This window comes from Bombina bombina, chromosome 2 (genome assembly GCF_027579735.1).
Source record: "Bombina bombina isolate aBomBom1 chromosome 2, aBomBom1.pri, whole genome shotgun sequence".
NCBI classification, from domain to species: domain Eukaryota; kingdom Metazoa; phylum Chordata; class Amphibia; order Anura; family Bombinatoridae; genus Bombina; species Bombina bombina.
In genome coordinates this window covers 1220832483-1220850571 of record NC_069500.1, presented here as the reverse complement: position 1 = coordinate 1220850571, position 18089 = coordinate 1220832483, and the positions used below count along the sequence as shown (strand labels likewise).

General features: G+C 41.6%; 1 long non-coding RNA gene across 1 annotated transcript; it reads left to right on the top strand.

Moving 5' to 3' along the window:
- Positions 1-1255: 1255 nt before the first annotated feature.
- On the top strand, positions 1256-17145 carry LOC128648222 (uncharacterized). The gene is made up of 3 exons (XR_008400543.1): positions 1256-1277; positions 4139-4300; positions 17090-17145. It is a non-coding gene; the product is annotated as an uncharacterized LOC128648222 (long non-coding RNA).
- The last annotated feature ends 944 nt before the right edge of the window (positions 17146-18089 follow it).

Genomic DNA, 18089 nt, shown 5'->3' with positions numbered 1-18089 from the left:
GTTACAGGTTAAAGGGCCAGTAAACCTAGAAAATAATGTTATATAATTCTGCACATAGTGCAGAATTATATAACATTATATTAGTGCTAGCTTTATATAACATAATATTGCCGGTGACATTTTATTAAAAAAGAGTATTTTTCAGACCCCCCCTCTGTGCTCTACTGAGTGGGTCTGGTTTTACCTCAGAGCGCATCTGGGTAGCTGTCTAGCCTGACCGTACCATTACACTCAATGTAGCTTGCTCCTGCTCTGTCTGACAGCGCGAGCGGCAATATTATGTTATATAAAGCTAGCACTAACATAATGTTATATATTTCTGCACTATGTGCAGAATTATATAACATTATTTTCTAGGTTTACTGGCCCTTTAAGGGCACGTACAAATGCGGCAAAAAGTTGTGCAAATCGTGCGACCACATGTATGTGTCCAAGACCTTCACCTCAGCCTCCACTTCGGAAGTATTCGACACTAAAGGCTGTATTAAGTGTGGTAACAAGTACGCCATATACTTAATTGAATGCACAGAATGTTGCAAACAATATGTAGGGAGGTCCACCCGTACAGTATGAAAACGCATAAGAGAACTTCTGTCTTATGTGTCCCAAGAGAGTCATATGTCCCCTATAGTCTGTATGAGTTGCTACCATTTTTTACTTTTTACCACGCTTTTCCTTGGATTATTTCATACACTCATCAACCTGGATGTGCTAGGATTTATTTTTTCAGACGTATTTGTGAAGTATGGGCACTCCATTCCTTTTAGCACGCCCAGGACTCTCAAGGGCTTCAGGTGCTTGTGACGTCATCGCATTAGCTGAGGAGGTGCAGCGTGGAGTGAGAAGTGAAGCAGAGTGTATGGGGAGAGAACCGTTAAGAGGGCATGATGATCCACTACGGAGGACACCAGTAAGACACTTCAGAGTCATCTCCAGGATTAGCACTGAAAATATACGGTAACTCTGCTTGTTATATAATAATAATAATAATAATGATATATATATGTTAATGCAATATTGAGCTCAGAGAGCTGTGATTTAAATTGGGAGGTGTACCGCTGGCTGATAGCCTGAGAGAGCTTCTCAATAACAGCTGACAGCATGGCACAGTCTCCTTTCCTCCTATACTGAGTTTGCCACAAGTTCAACAATCAGTTTATGTTTTACCATTTCAGGGCAAGTGTGCTATAGAGATTGTACTCTATTCACGGTGGATTTTTGATATATGATCCTCAATACTTATGTACCTGGATGCGGATGATTTAAGAGACTCCCAGGTATATATTCTTATGACACTCTGCATGTTGCTATATGTAATGGCTTCCCTGCGTTTTTGCTGATTTTTAACTTTGAGACTTTGTTCCCTTTCTTTTGGATAATAAAAGGAATATTATTTCCTTTTTCAAGAGCAAATCAAATATCGTGTATCAACAAGATGTTGTAGCCTAGCTCAAAAATAAATGTTACAAAGGCAGTGGGTCCTGATAATATTCATCCAAGGGTTTTAAAAGAACTTCGTTCAGTGCTAACTGTCCCATTAACTGATCTGTTTAATCAGTCACTATTAACAGGAGCTGTCCCAGATGATTGGAGAATAGCAAATGTAATACCTCTTCATAAAAAGGGCAGTAGAGAAGAATCTGGCAACTACAGGCCAGTTAGTTTAACTTCAGTAGTAGGGAAATTAATGGAAAGCCTCTTAAAGGAAAGAATTATGACTTACATAAAGACAAACAATTTAGAGGACCAAAATCAGCATGGTTTTACTTCAGGGAGATCATGTCAGACTAATCTAATTGACTTCTTTGATTATGTAACAAAAGTATTAGACAAGGGAGGAGCAGTTGATGTAGCATATCTAGATTTCAGCAAAGCATTTGACACCGTCCCACACAATAAACTTATTCACAAACTATATCTCCTTGGTCTAGATTCAAAAATTGTGAACTGGGTGGAATGCTGGCTTAAGGACAGAAAACAAAGTGTCTTAGTAAATGGAGTTCATTCAGCAGAGGGGGCTGTTACTAGTGGTGTTCCTCAGGGGTCAGTTCTGGGGCCTGTTTTGTTTAACATATTTATCTGCGATATCAGCAAAGGGCTACAGGGGAAAGTATGTCTCTTTGCAGATGATACAAAAATTTGCAACAGAGTGGATGTTCCAGGGGGGGTAGACAAAATGAGAAGTGATATACAACAATTGGAGGATTGGATAAACGACTGGGATCTAAAGTTTAACACAGCAAAGTGTAAAATAATGCATTTAGGGAAGAAAAATCCAAATGTTAATTACAGACTCAATGACACTTTACTGACTGTTACAGACGAGGAAGAGGACTTGGGAATTATTATTTCAGATGATTTAAAACTTAGTAAACAATGTAGTAAGGCAGCGAGTAAGGCTAGCAGAATGCTTGGATGTATTGGTAGAGGTATTTGCAGCAGAAATAGTAAGGTTCTTATGCCACTTTATAGATCATTAGTTAGGCCTCATCTTGAGTATTGTGTGCAGTTCTGGAGGCCATATCTTCAGAAGGATATTAACAAACTTGAATCTGTGCAAAGGAGGGCTACCAAAATGGTACATGGTCTAAAAAATAAAACTTACCAGGATAGGCTCAATGACCTAAATATGTATAGCTTAGAGGAGAGAAGGGAAAGAGGTGATATGATAGCAACTTTCAAGTACATTAAAGGGTTTAGTAAAACTGAGGCTGTGGGTATTTTACATAAAATGGAAAATTCAAGAACAAGGGGTCATGAGCTCAAGCTAAAGGGTAGTAGATTCAGGAGTAATTTGAGGAAGCACTTCTTTACAGAAAGAGTGATTGATTTATGGAATAAACTTCCTCAAGAGGTAGTAGCAACAAACACTGTGGGGGACTTTAAAAATGCATGGGACAAGCATAGGGCTATCCTACGAACTAGATAAGTTTATACTGTTAGGTAAGGTGGGGCAGACTTGCTGGGCCTATGGCTCTTATCTGCCGTCAATATCTATGTTTCTATGTTTCTATGGATCATCAGTGTATATGCAGTACAAACCCTGCCTACCTGTCTCTTAACACACCCACTTCACAGGAGCATTGAGTCTACATCAGGGTTGCCCTATCCCCTTTTAATGAAGTGGGACCAAGTTTCTAGAAAAGTAGTTATATCATGTCCAAATATGTTTGAAAATCTCATTACCTTATGAGTGTTTGTAAATAATTATATCCCATTTCACCAAAAACGTCTTACAATCTAAAACTGCACATTTAAATTAGATGCTTGTATGTAAATCGCCGGAGCAGAGAGCACAGTTTCTCCCGGATCAGATAATAAATATACATTTAAATACAGAACCATAATCAATATCAGATTCTTTGATATAAATAGCAAAGTTTTCTCATAATATAGTAATCAATTTGGGTTTAGGTGCATTATACCATGTGATGACACTGGCCAATAGGCAATCAGGTCTTTCCTAGTCCTCAAACGAGTAGTTGTAACTTCAAAGTTTTCAACCAGGTACAGACATTAGCCGGTCACATGGCTCTTCCACATGAGTATTTTGATCCAATCCAGATCTTTCCTTAGCTTCACTTTCCAAATAGAAATCGCCAAAACGAACAAATCCATTGAGACAACCAATCTCATTAAAATGTCTGTTAAGTATTAACAGTCCATTAACCATTTGTGAATTTTAACGTGAACTAAAAGACATAACTCATTCATTATTAATTTGCATATTATTTACGCAGATTATTGCTATACATTAATTGAACAAGAAACACAATTTATAACTGTGGATAAGAATTAATGCTATAATTTTATTATTATCTCATGGTTTAATTATAAATAATTTGTGTATAAACAAACAGTGCAAAAAATTCCATGTGTGTATGTGTAAAGAGTCTACATAAAAGCAGCTACATTCATGTTTTTATTAAATCCCTAATCCCCAAAAGTTTTGAGATTAAAAATCCACCACATTTCTCTTTTAAGGACTAAGGATTCTTAGTTTCCGCATCTCCAGAGTTGATTAACCTTTTCTATGCATACCCATTTTAAACTGTGTATTTTAAATATAATAAGGCCATTGATTACAGTGGATTGGTACCCCATGATCCGTCTTTTTTCTTTTATATTTTGTTTTCAGAAATCTAGAGGTCTGCCCCAAATACTGAACTCCACATCCACATGTTAAAAGATATATGATGTTTGTGGATTTGCAACTAATAAAGGTCTTGATGACATATTCCTTTCCTGTCTTGAACGAAAAGAAAGATTTAACAGAAGCCCACAAGATTATTCCGAGCAGGTAAACTCATTAACAATTAACTCATTTCAGTTATTTCTGGACACCCAACGTTATTTACGTTCCCTAACAGTTAAACTTTTTTTCTACACAAAGATAATGCCACAAGTAACTTTTTTTCTTCTAATCAGATTAAAGGTGAAAAGATTCTGGCCACAAAAATACATATGCATTCAAAAAGTCATCTCATTTCTACCCCACTAATACTAGAGGTCCTAATTTAGGAGTATTTGGCAAATGCATAATGAAAGATTTTGAAGAACAAATTGGAAAGAAAAATAATAAACATAAGAATAATCTCACTAAAGAGGAATCTATAGACCTACAGTCATTGCACAAGAGAGAAGATATAGTTATTAAAGGGGTAGATAATGGGGGAGCGGTGGTAATTATGAGCCGAGAATATTATCTACAAGAGTCAAACAGGATTTTAAGTGATGGTCATACATATCGAATTTTGAATAAAAATCAAAAAAATTTAGTTCTTTAAAGAGCTTCATTTGATATTAACTGAAGCACTTAACAAGGATCTAATAGATAACCCCACTTTTGATTTTCTGTTAAAAAATTATTCGATTACTCCCATCTTTTAATTTTTACCAAAGTTGCACAAAGACCCCGGGCACCCAATCATAAGTGGCATAGACTCGTTGACTTCAAATTTATCATCTTTCATAGATTATTACCTACAAAAATATGCGCAACAAGCTAAATCATATTTGAAAGACACTAAATATGTAATACAAGTTTTGGCAACCAAATTATTTGTGGGTTACATTTGATGTAACCTCATTATACTCAGTTATTAAGTACAATAAAGGATTGGAGGCCATTAAATGGAAATTAGCACAAGATCAAGATTTGGATCCATGTATGTCAAACTTTATTATTATTATTATTATTATCATTTATTTGTATAGTGCCACCAAATTCCATAGCGCTGGGTACAATGATAGGGGCATACAATGACATTTTTGCCAAAAATACAAAACATAAATCTAAACAAATCTAGTACAGGAGGAAGAGGGCCCTGCTCTGGAGAGCTCACAGTCTACAGGTTTAGGGTGCAGAGACATAATGTTGGGGTAGCTTGTTACATCAGTTGTAGTTGCAGTAGTGAGTCAGGGAGTTCATTTATTAGTTTGGTTCAGATGAGGGATGGAGGAGATATGGTACTCCTCTCTGAATAGGTGGGTTTTCAAGGAGCGTCTGAAGCTATACAAGGTTGGAGACAGTCTTATGGAGCGGGTAGAGAGTTCCAGAGGACAGGAGCAGCACGTGAGAAGTCTTGGAGGTGGGAGTGGGATGTAGAGATAACAGGAGTGGAGAGACGTAGGTCAGGGGTTGATCGAAGAGGATGGGATGGGGAAAATTTCACGATAAAAGAGGAAATATAGTTGGGAGTTAGACTGTTTAGTACTTTGTAAGTTAGGGTTAATAAACTGTATTCTGGAGTGTATGGGTAGCCAGTGTAGAGACTAACGGAGCGGAGCCGCTGATGTAGATCGGCGACTTAGGTGGAATCTAGCAGAAGCATTCATAATAGATTGGAGGGAGGAGAAGCAGTGTTTTGGAAGGACCATTTAGGAGTAGGTTGCGATAATCAATGTGTGACAAAATGAGGGAATGAATAAGTATTTTTGTAGTTTTTTGAGTAAGGAAGGGACGAATTCTGGAAATGTTGTATAGGTATGAACGGCAGGATTTGGTAAGCTCTTGTATATGTGGGTTGAATGTGAGCTCTGAGTCTAGTGTGACCCCAAGACAGAGGACCTGGGATGAGGTGTTGGATTTCTCGAAGAGGGGGGAATAAGAAGCAGCTCAGTTTTGGACAGATTGAGTTGGAAGTAGTGTGAAGACATCCAAGAGTAAATTGCAGAGAGGCAGTTGGAAAGCTGGTTGAGTAAAGAGGGAGAGATATCAGGAGAGGAAAGATAGATTTGGGTATCATCAGCATATAAGTGGTACTGGAATCCAAAGGAGGCTATAAGTTTTCCAAGGGAGGATGTATAGAGAGAGAAAAGCAAGGGACCCAAGACAGAGTCTTGCGGTACTCCAACTGAGAGAGGCATAGGATCACAAGATATGTTGTTAAAGGAAACGGAAAAAGAGCGGTTTGAGAGATATGAGGCAAACCATGAGAGGGCTGTGTCTCGGATGCCAAATTAATGTAGTATTTTTAGGAGGAGAGGATGGTCGACTGTGTCAAAAGCAGCGGATAGGTCAAGAAGAATTAGTAAGGAGTAGTGGCCTTTTGCTTTAGCTGATAACAGGTCATTTGTTACTTTAGCAAGAGCAGTTTCTGTTGAGTGTTTAGGGTGGAAACCAGATTGTAGTGGATCAAGTAAGGAGTTAGTTGTGAGAAATTGATTAAGCTGATTGTAGACCAGTCATTCCAATAATTTTGAAGCAAAGGGAAGTAAGGAGACCGGTCGATAGCAAGAAGGGGTGGAGGAGTCAAGTGAGGGCTTTTTTAGAATTGGTATGATTGAAACATGCTTGAATGTATCTGGAAATGTGCCTGCGGTGAGAGATTGGTTAAAGAGATGAGATAGGGTAGGGGTTAGTGAAGCAGAGAGAGAGGGAAGAAGTTGTGAAGGAATAGGGTCAAGTGGGCAGGTTGTGAGATGAGCCAAGGATAGGAGTACAGATACTTCTTCCTCTGTTACAGGGGGGAAGTAGCATAGAGTTTTGTTAATGGAAGGGGTGGGTAGGATTGCTGTGTTTGAAGGGTATGAGGTGCAGATCTCTTTTCTAATGGTGTCAATTTTATTTTTGAAGTAATCAGCAATAATCTGAGCAATGAGGTTGGTAGTGGGGGGGGGGTGCAGGGGGACGTAGAAGGGAGTTAAAGGTTGAGAACAGCTTTCTGGGGTTGGATGCATGAGATGACACAAGGGAGGAAAAATAGAGTTGTTTGGCTAGGCTGAGCGCAGAGTTGTAGGACTTAAGGATGAATTTAAAATGCTGGAAATCAGCACAGGTGCATGATTTCCTCCACTGCCGTTCAGCAGCCCGTGATCATCACTGAAGATATCTTGTCTGTTTGGTGTGCCACGGTTGCCATTGAGGGATTGATGTACGCCAAACAGTGGAGGGTGCAACTTTGTCAAGTGTTGATTTTAGTGCCAAATTATACTGTAAAGCAACGAGGTTTGGGCAAGAGAGGGATGAAATGTCAGAGAGCAGAGGATTCAGTTGCATGGAAAATTCTTTTAAATTCCTGTAAGGTAGCAGTTTCTTGGGGGCTTGCTGTCAGGGTGCCATCAGACTGAGACGAGAAGTGCAAAAATAAGCCGGAATCAGGAACAAGGAGAACAGCAGAGTCAGGAACAAGCCAGGGATCAGGAACCAGGAGGGATGTCAGACAGCCAGGTAATACACTGGAAATCACAAACAGGTCTGAGACAACGCAAGGGCAAAGCATACTGAACAGAGGCCCTTTAAAAAATAAGTGATGACATCACAATTCTGAGACTGCAACCTGTCTCACACGGATGATGTACACCAGTCTGGCCATAAAAGGGTGTGCAGGAAATGAGCAGCATCAAACACTATGCACCAGAGTCAGCAAGAGAGGTGAGTAAAATGGCTGCCAGCAGCACATGGCAAAAAAAGCAGGGGAAAAACCCTGACAGTACCCTCCCCTCAACGACCCCTCCCCCGCAGGAGGACAAAAGGCTTATTGGGGAAATGGGCATGGAAAGCACAGAGGAGGGCGGGAGCATGAATATCAGAGGAGTGAACCCATGAACACTCCTCCAGACCGTAGCCCCTCCAGTGAACCAGATACTGTACGTGGTCCCTGGACATATGAGAGTCAATAATGCTGCTGACCTCATATGCTTCATGGTTGTCAACAAAGATGGGATGGGGATGAGGCAACACAGTGGTAAACCGATTACAAACCAATGGTTTCAAGAGGGAGACATGAAAAACATTGGAGATGTGCATTGCAGGAGGAAGGTCAAGAGCGTAGGCCACAGGATTGACAAGTCGGAGTATTTAAAAAGGACCAACATAACGGGGAGCCAGTTTATTGGAAGGCACACAAAGGTTCAAGTTGCGGGAGGACAGCCAAACCCTCTCAACAACCTGGTAGGAAGGCGTGGGCAGACGCCTATGATCAGCCTGGAACTTTTGGTGCTGCATAGAACGATGAAGGCAATCCTGAATCTGCACCCACGTGGAACGGAGTTGCCGGAGATGCTCCTCCAAAGCCGGAATACCCTGAGACATGAATGAATCAGGCAACAAGGATGGTTGAAACCCATAATTCGCCATGAACAGGGATAACTTGGCGGAAGCATTAATAGCACTATTACGATCAAACTCTGCCCAAGGTAACAGTTCAGACCAATTATTGTGGTGATCTGAGACATAGCAATGGAGGAACTGTTCTAGAGCTTGATTAGACCGTTCCGCAGCCCCATAGGATTGAGGGTGATATGCCAAGGAGAAGGAAAGCTGAATCCCCATTTGAGCACAAAAGGAACGCCAAGATCTGGAGACAAACTTACTACCCCGGTCCGACATTATCTCCTTGGGTAACCCATGTAAACAGAAGACCTCCTGAGCAAAAATTGAAGCAAACACCTGAGCGGTAGGCAACTTCTTCAAGGGAATTCAATGTGACATTTAAGAAAAACGGTCAACCACCATAAGGATAACAGTATTGCCATTGGAAACAGGGAGCTCGACAATGAAGTCCATGGAAAGATGTGTCCAAGGACGCTCACCATTAACAATAGGTTGAAGAAGACCCACAGAAAGATGTTGAGGAGTCTTATTCTGTGCACAAACTGAGCAGGAGGCAACATACGCAAGACCTGGCCACCAGAATTTTCGAGTGACAGACCAAATCATTTGGTTCTTCCCTGGGTGACCTGCGCTTTAGGATAGTTGTAAGTGTGCAAAAGTTTAGTTCGAAGATTCTCAGGAACAAAACACTTACCACTAGGTTTCTCAGGAGTTGCATTGGTTTGTGCAGCCAGGATGTCCTCCCCCAAGGGAGAAGTCAAATTAGTACGTATGGTAGCCAAAATATGGTCAGGAGGTATAACTGGAGTAGGTACAGACTCCTCCATGGACAGAGGCAAAAATTGTCAAGAGAGGGCATCAGCCCTAATATTCTTACTACAAGGCAGGTAGGAGACCACATAATTAAACCGAAACAACAATAGCGCCCATCTGGCCTGTCGGGGTGACAAACGCTTTGCTTCAGATAGATAAGTTAAATTCTTGTGGTCAGTAAGAATGAGCACCGGAACGCTAGTACCCTCGAGAAGATGCCTCCATTCCTTGAGTGCCAAAATTATGGCCAGTAATTCCCTGTCATCAATTTCATAATTGCACTCCGCTGAGAGACAATTTTTTAGAGAAGAAACCGCATGGATGCCAGGAACCATTGGGCGAAGGACGTTGAGACAAGAGGGCACCTACTACAATCTCAGATGCATCGACCTCAAGAACGAAAGGCAGGACAGGGTTAGGATGAGCCAGAACTGGAGCGTCAGCAAAGGCAATCTTAAGACTATCAAAGGCCTTAATGGCAGTAGGTGACCAATGAAGTGGATCATTCTCTTTACGGGTTATGTCTGTGATAGGTTTGACCAAGGAAGAAAAGTTATTAATAAACTTTCTATAGTAATTGGCGAACCCCAAAAAACGTTGAATAGACTGAAGACCAACTGGGCGAGGCCACTGCAGAACTGTAGACAACTTGTCAGGATCCATAGAGAACCCTGCAATGGAGATAACATAGCCTAGGAAAGTTCTTGAGTCTGATGGAACTCACATTTCTCGAGTTTACAAAACAGGCCGTTCTCACGTAGTCTCTGAAGAACTTGTATAACATCAGAACGATGAGCCTCAAGTGTGGGTGAGTGTATGAGGATGTCGTCTAAATACACCACAACACACTGTTGCAACATATCTCATAGGACATCATTAATAAATTCCTGGAAAACAGCAGGAGCATTACATAGGCCAAAGAGCATTATAAGATACTCATAATGCCCACTTCTGGTGTTAAATGCTGTTTTCCATTCGTGGCCCTCCTTGATCCTAATGAGATTGTACGCTCCTCTCAAATCAAGTTTAGAAAAGACCGTAGCTCCCTTGAGGCGGTCAAAGAGTTCTGTAATGAGCGGAATAGGTTAAGCATTCTTAATGGTAAGACGATTAAGACCACTATAATCGATGCATGGTCTTAACTCGCCACCCTTTATCTTCACAAAGAAGAAGCCAGCCCATGCAGGAGAGCAGGATTTGCAAATGATCCCCCCGCAACAGAGCATTGGCAACATATTCCTCCATAGCACAATTCTCCGCAACAGACAGAGGGTAAACCCGGCCCCAAGGAGGAATGGCTCCGGGTTGCAGGTCTATGGCACAATCGTAAGACCAGTGAGGAGGCAACGTACCGGCACACACCTTGTCAAAAACGTCTAGGAACTCTCGGTATTCCTCTGTCAATTGAGATACCAAAGAAGTGCACAAGACTTTAACTGGTTTCCGAAGACAAGTAAAAATACATTGCGGAGACCATGACAAAATATCGGACCTGCACCAGTCAAGACTGGGATTGTGCTTTTGGAGCCAGGGATAACCCAGAACAACTGGAAAATGCAGAGGATTTATCACCTGAAACTGTAGGGTTTCAAAATGGAGAGCCCCAACAGCCATGGATAACGGAGCGGTTTCATGAGTAACGAGTGCAGGCTGAAGGGGCCTGCCATCAATGGCCTCAATAGCAAGGGGAACGGACAGAGGCAAAACAGGAATGGAGTGCTTTGATACAAAAGCACTGTCAATGAAATAACCCACAGCACCGGAGTCAACAAGAGCCTGGGTGACTAAGGAGGAGTCCACCCAGGAAAGGACAACCGTGACCAAAGGTTTCTCCTTTAGCGGTTCCAGGGATGAGGATAAACCACTCAAGGTCTGCCCCCGACAGGACCTTAGGTGTTCCCAGCCGTGTAGGACAAGACTTTAAAAGGTGGCCCTGTAACCCACAATAGAGGCAGAGTCCCTCCCTCCTCCTAAAGGCCCTCTCCACCGCAGAGAGACGCGTGAATCCCAACTGCATCAGTTCAGCAGTACCTGGTGACTCGAGACCAGAAGGCATGGGAGGAGAGGGAGGCATGGGTGGGAACGAACACGTAGGAGACAACGGAACAGGAGGATTCCACAAGCGCTCCTTGAAAGAGGGCCTCTCTCTGAGTCTGATGTCAATAAGGATCAAAAAAGACACCAATGCCTTGAGATCCTCTGGTAAATCTCTGGAAGCAACTTCATCTTTAATCGCATCAGAGAGCCCATGAAAGAAAGCGGCAACAAGGGCTTCATTGTTCCAAACTACCTCTGCGGCAAGCATACGGAACTCAATGGCATACTGAGCAACAGATCTTGTACCTTGCTGAATGGACATGAGTCGTTTAGCAGCAGAGGAGGAGCGAGCCGGAATATCAAATACCCTTCGAAAGGAGGCCACAAATTCAGGATAATTTGAAATCACAGGTTTATTAGTCTCCCACAAGAGATTAGCCCAGGCAAGAGCTGTGTCAGAGAGTAGCAAGATGAGAAATCCCACCTCAGCTCTGTCAGAGGGAAACGCCTGAGGTAACATCTCAAAGTAAATGCCCACCTGGTTCAAAAATCCTCTGCACTGATTAGGATCGCCTCCATATCGCTGTGGTAGAGGTGCAGAACCGGACATGCTCCTGGTAAGACTAGGTGCAGCAGCGGAAACAGGAGCAGCCATAACTTGCGGAACACTTTGGTCCAAATGTGCACAGCGAGTCAGCAGGGTTTGCAGGGCTAGTGCAAATTGATCCAAGTGGTGATCCTGTTCATCCATCCTGGAAATGATGGCAAGTAAAGGTGGATTATTAGCACCATCAGGATTCATGGCCCTTGTTTAATGTCAGGGTGCCAGGAATCTTTTCTGTCATGTATTAGCCCCGGGGAGTATGTTCCTATTCTCCCCTCACACTGTTTGTTTTGGTTAGTTAATTACTAACCTTTGTGTGTTTATTTCACTCATTTGCGTTGTAACCATGCAAGTCGTTTCAAAATAAAACCTTTTTGTTGCAACTCATTCGCACCTGTGCTCCTCAATTACTTTCACATTGCCAGGAATCAGACTGAGACGAGAAGTGCAAAAATAATCACAATTTTATTAATAGCAAAAATTAATAAAAAGTCCAAAAGTCAAATAACAAGCCAGGAATCAAAGCCAGAGCTGGTAGTCAGACGAGCCGAGTCAGGAGCCAAAGCAAATAGTCAGATGAGCCGAGTAAGGAGCCAAAGCGAATAGTCAGACGAGCCGGAATCAGGAACAAGGAGAACAGCAGAGTCAGGAACAAGCCAGGGATCAGGAACCAGGAGGGACGTCAGACAGCCAGGTAATACACTGGAACTCACAAACAGGTCTGAGACAACGCAAGGGCAAAGCATACTGAACAGAGGTCCTTTAAATAATAAGTGATGACATCACAATTCTGAGACTGCAACCTGTCTCACACGGATGATGTACACCAGTCTGGCCATAAAAGTGCATGCAGGAAATGAGCAGCATCAAACACTATGCACCAGAGTCAGCAAGAGAGGTGAGTAAAATGGCTGCCAGCAGCAGGGAAAAAAAACCCTGACACTTGCAAAGATGTAGAGTAAAAGAAAAAGTTAGTAGATGGTGGTCAGAGAGAGGAAAGGGGAAGTTAAGGAAGTTGGAAACGGCACAGAGATTAATGAAGACCAGGTCTATGGAGTTGCCTTCACAGTGGGTTGGAGATGTTGTCCATTGGGACAGGCCAAAAGAGGTGGTAAGGGATAATAGTTTAGAGGCAGCAGGCATGTTAGGATTATCAATGGGTATGTTGAAGTCCCCTAAGATGAGAGAAGGGACATTAGAAGAGAGAGAATGTGGAAGCCAGGCTTCAAAGTGGTTCACAAATTGTGATGCTGGGCCAGGGGGCCGATAGATAACTGCAACACGAAGAGCTAGAGGGGAGAAGAGATGGATAGCATGAACTTCAAAAAAATGATAAGGAAAGAGAGGGGGGTGAAGGAATGCAGTGAAAGGTACTGTGGGGAGACAGGAGAATTCCTACTCCCCCTCCTTGTTTGTCTCCTGGCCTGGGAGTGTGACTGAAGTGCAGTCCGCCATAGGACAGAGAGGCTACAGCAGTTGTGTTAGAGGAGGAAAGCCAAGTTTCAGTAAGGGCTAACAGGTTAAGTGAACTTGAGATAAATAGGTTGTGAATAGATGTAAGCTTATTGCATAAAAAGCATGCATTCCAAAGGGCACAAGAGAATTGGGATGTGCTAACAGAGGTGCAGTTGATGAGGTTTAGAGGGTTACGTGGGCAAGGTATATGAGGTGTTATTTGGTGTAGTGAGCTGATGGAATGGTGGACCTGGGTTAGGCAAGACATCCCCAGCTGCGAGAAAAAGAAAGATGGTGAGTGAAAGGAGATGAGAATGTGTCATATGTGAGTGTTTAAGTTTAGGATCAGTGAAGCATGGCTGGCTGAGGGATGTGAGATAGGAATAGAGTTCATGTGTGCTGTAGAGGGGGGAAGGTAGAAGAGAAGGAGAAATATGAATTGTCTGTGCGCTGTTTGTGAAAGAAAGAGCTGTGACTTTAAGAAAAAGGGAGGAAAAAGTTAATGCAGACATTTGAAAGTGTAGCATGTTTGTGAGTTTTGAAAGTACTTATTTCTGTTGTCCACTCCTTTGTCTAACTCCTTGTTATAACTCCCTACACTTATGAACTAATACACTTAGAGAACTACACATGCTGCACTGATCTCACAAGCAAGCTTGATGTAACAAGCTTTGGTATTCAATTTATAGGTAGTAACAGTCACATGATCCTAATTAGCAAAGGTCATAAATTATTGCAGGATCAAACAAGGCCTAAACAGACAAAGCATATGACACCTATCTTATCAAAGTAGAAGACAGAGAAAGCAAAACTTTATTGTTAAAGCAATATAATATATTTTAACACATAACTTTTTTGGTTCAACAATGATTACTATCTACAGATCTGTGGGACTGCCATGGGCACTAAGTTTGCGCCAAGTTATGCAAACATCTTTATGGATTATTTTGAATCCCATTTCAATTGTGATAATAAACCTTTTGGCGCAGACTTAGTGTCCTCGCATTGTTACATAGACAATATTTAACTTTGTGTGTCTGGGGAGGTGAAACAGGGAAGATACAGGATTTTTTAATATATGTAAAGGATAATGGCTTATAATTATAATTACCCCAACAATTAGGGATTCGGAAATAGTGTTTTTAGATCTAGTGATTCAAAACATAGACAATAAAATTTTGACCAAAACATTCTTTAAGCCATGTGATGCCAATACCTATATTATTATTATTATTATTATTATTATTATTATTATTATTATTATTATCGGTTATTTGTAGAGCGCCAACAGCTTCCGCAGCGCTATTAACAAAGGCGGAGTACAAAAAAACAGTTATAGGGATCAAATGGGTAGAGGGCCCTGCCAAGAGTTGCACTGTTTTAGTCAGCTCTTGTGAAGGTGATCAACAAACAGCTGGACTCTTAAGCTTACATGCTAGGAGGGTTCAGGGGATAGCAATGGAGGAGAGGAACTGGTATAAAGAAAGGTTAGCGTAGGTTGTATGCATCCCTGAACAGTAGAGTCTTTAGGGAGCACTTGAAGCTTTTAAAACTAGAAGAGAGTCTTGTGGAGTGAGACAGCAAGTTTCACAAGATGGGAGCCAGTCTGGAGAAGTCCTGTAAACGGGAGTGTGATGAGGTGACAAGAGAGGAGGGGAGTAGGAGGTCGTGAGCAGAGCGAAGGGGACAAGAGGGAGAGTATCTGGAGACAAGATCTGAGATATAGGGGGAGCAGTGCAGTTGAGGGCTTTGTATGTCAGAGTGAGAATTTTGTGTTTGATCCTAGAGGCAAGAGGAAGCCAGTGAAGAGATTGGCAGAGAGGTGCAGCAGATGAAGAGCGACTTGTAAGGAAGATGAATCTGGCAGAGGCATTCATTAAGGATTGTAAAGGAGCTAGGCGGTAGGTGGGGAGACCAGAGAGGACAGAGTTGCAGTAACCGAGGTGGGAGAGGATGAGAGAGTGGATTAAAATCTTAGTTGTGTCTTGTGTAAGGAAGTGTCTAATTTTAGAGATGTTTTTAAGGTGGAAGCGGCAGGCTTTAGCCAAAGACTGAATGTGAGGAGTAAAAGAAAGATCTGAGTCAAATGTGACCCCGAGACATCGGGCATGCGGGGTAGGGGTAATGATGGAGTTGTCGACAGTTATATAGAGATTGGGGGTGAAGAGTTTTGAAGAAGGGGGGAAAATAAGGAGCTCAGTTTTGGAGAGATTTAGCTTGAGGTAGTGAGAGGACATCCAGTTGGAGATGTGAGAAAGACAGTTAGTGACACGGGTTAGCAAGGAAGGAGAAAGGTCTGGTGCAGAGAAGTAGATTTGGGTGTCGTCGGCATACAAATGATATTGTCAACCATGGGACTTTATTAGGGAACCTAGTGATGACGTGTAGATTGAGAAGAGAAGGGGACCGAGGACAGAGCCTTGCGGTACTCTGACAGAAAGTGGTAACGGGGCAGAGGAGGCCCCAGAGAAGGCTACACTAAAGGTACGGTTTGACAGGTAGGAAGAGAGCCACAAGAGGGCTGTGTCACATATGCCAAAGGATTGGAGGGTTTGGAGCAAGAGAGGGTGGTCAACAGTGTCAAAGGCTGTGGACAGATCAAGGAGAATAAGCAGAGAGAAGTGGCCTTTTGATTTTGCTGTAAGTAGGTCGTTGGTAACCTTAACAATTGCTGTTTCTGTGGAGAGATGGGGACGAAATCCAGATTGCAATGGGTCAAGGAGGGAGTATATTGTAAGGAAATGGGATAGGCGTGCATAAGCTAGTTTTTCGAGAAGCTTTGATGCAAGAGGGAGGAGGGAAATAGGGTAGTAGTTGGAAGTAAAATATAGTTGCCATCATCCCAATGGTCTAAAATCAATTCCCAAAAGCCAATTTCACAGAATCAAACTTAATTGTAGCAACCGAGATGACAATGTACAAAAATCTCAGTTTATACAACACAGAGAAAGGATACGATAAAAGAGAAACAGAAAAAAATAAGTGGGCCATTCAACAAAAAAGTAGAACAGAAATTTTGAGTGGCATAACAAGGAAAGAAAATCATGAGATGAGAGCATTTCCAGTTTTTGTTACAACTTTCAATAAAGACTACAAAAAAAATCAATAATATTATTAGAAGGCATTGGCATATTTTGGAGAAAGATTAGGTTTTAAGAAAGACTATTCCCCCAAACCCAAAATAGTTTATCATAGGCATAGAAAAGGTTAATCAACCCTGGAGAGGCAGAAACTTAGAATCCTTAGTCCTTAAAAGAGAAATGTGGTGGATTTTTAATCTCAAAACTTTTGGGGAATGGGGATTAAATAATGACACAAAGTAGCTGCTTTTATGTAGACTATTCACACATACACACATGGATTTTTTTGCACTATTTGTTTATACTCAAATTATTTATAATTATAACATGAGATAATAATAAATGTATAGCATTAATTCTTATTCACAGCAATAAATTGGGTTTGTTGTTCAAATAATGAACATATAATTAATGACTGAATTATGATTTTTAGTTTACGTTAAAATTTACGGATGGTTATGGGACTGTACATACTTTACAGACATTGTAATGAGATTGGTTGTCTTAATGAATTTATTGTCGATTTCTATTTGGAAAGTAAAGCTAAGGAAAAATCTGTATTGGCTCAAAATACTCAAGTGGAAGAGCCATGTGACCGGCAAATGTCTGTACCTGGTTGAAAACAAAAGGAACTAAAAACAACCGCTTGGCATCATAGCAGTATGAACTGCTCTGGGACCGGTAGGCTGTTGGAGTGATGAAGAGAACTTACACTGGTCCGCCGCATATAGGAACCGCTATGATAGTGAGCAGTTGTTTTAAGTTCCTTCTGGAAAAGGCCCCCTTGAATAAAATTGGTGCATTGCGCATGTGTGAAGCATGGGAACGCATAAGATCGCAAAGTTACATTCACTGGAAGATGACTGCAAGATGGGGATTACGAAATCAAGGGGACAGGGCAGGCGGCCATTTCAAAACGGCTGAGGGACAACTAGTAAATTTTTTTACTTGCACACTATTTATGTTCCAAAATTTGGCTACCGTTTGCACTATTAATCCTTAAAAAAAACTTTATCTAAATGTGTAAGAACATTTTTTGGGTTGACTTGCCCTTTAAGCGTCACTCCACATTTGCTGCATTTTTTTGCCAATGCCTCCACTGGCTTCCTTTAGCCTCAAGAATAAAAAATTCTAAATTTTGACCCTTACATACAAAGCCCTCACCAGCACTGCACCCTCCTATATTTCTGCAAATACTACTAAACTCGCCCCCTCTGCTCTGCCCAAGTCCTACTTCTCTCCTAATCTCTCATTACTACCTCACACTCTCGACTGCAAGACTTTTCTAGAACTCCACCTATCATATGGAACTCCTTGCTTCGCTGAGTCAGACTTTCCTCTAGTCTCAAGTGTTCCTTAAAAATACATCTGTTCAAAGAAGCATACAACTTACTTTAAGAGATATCTCTACTACTTATGTTTCCCTCTTCCTCAACTTCACCATGTACTTTCTTTAGAATGTAAACTCATGAGTCCTGTTGATAATTTTATGTAAAGATGGTTTATAACTTGGAGTGGCTCAAGGGCAGGGCCCTCTACCCTT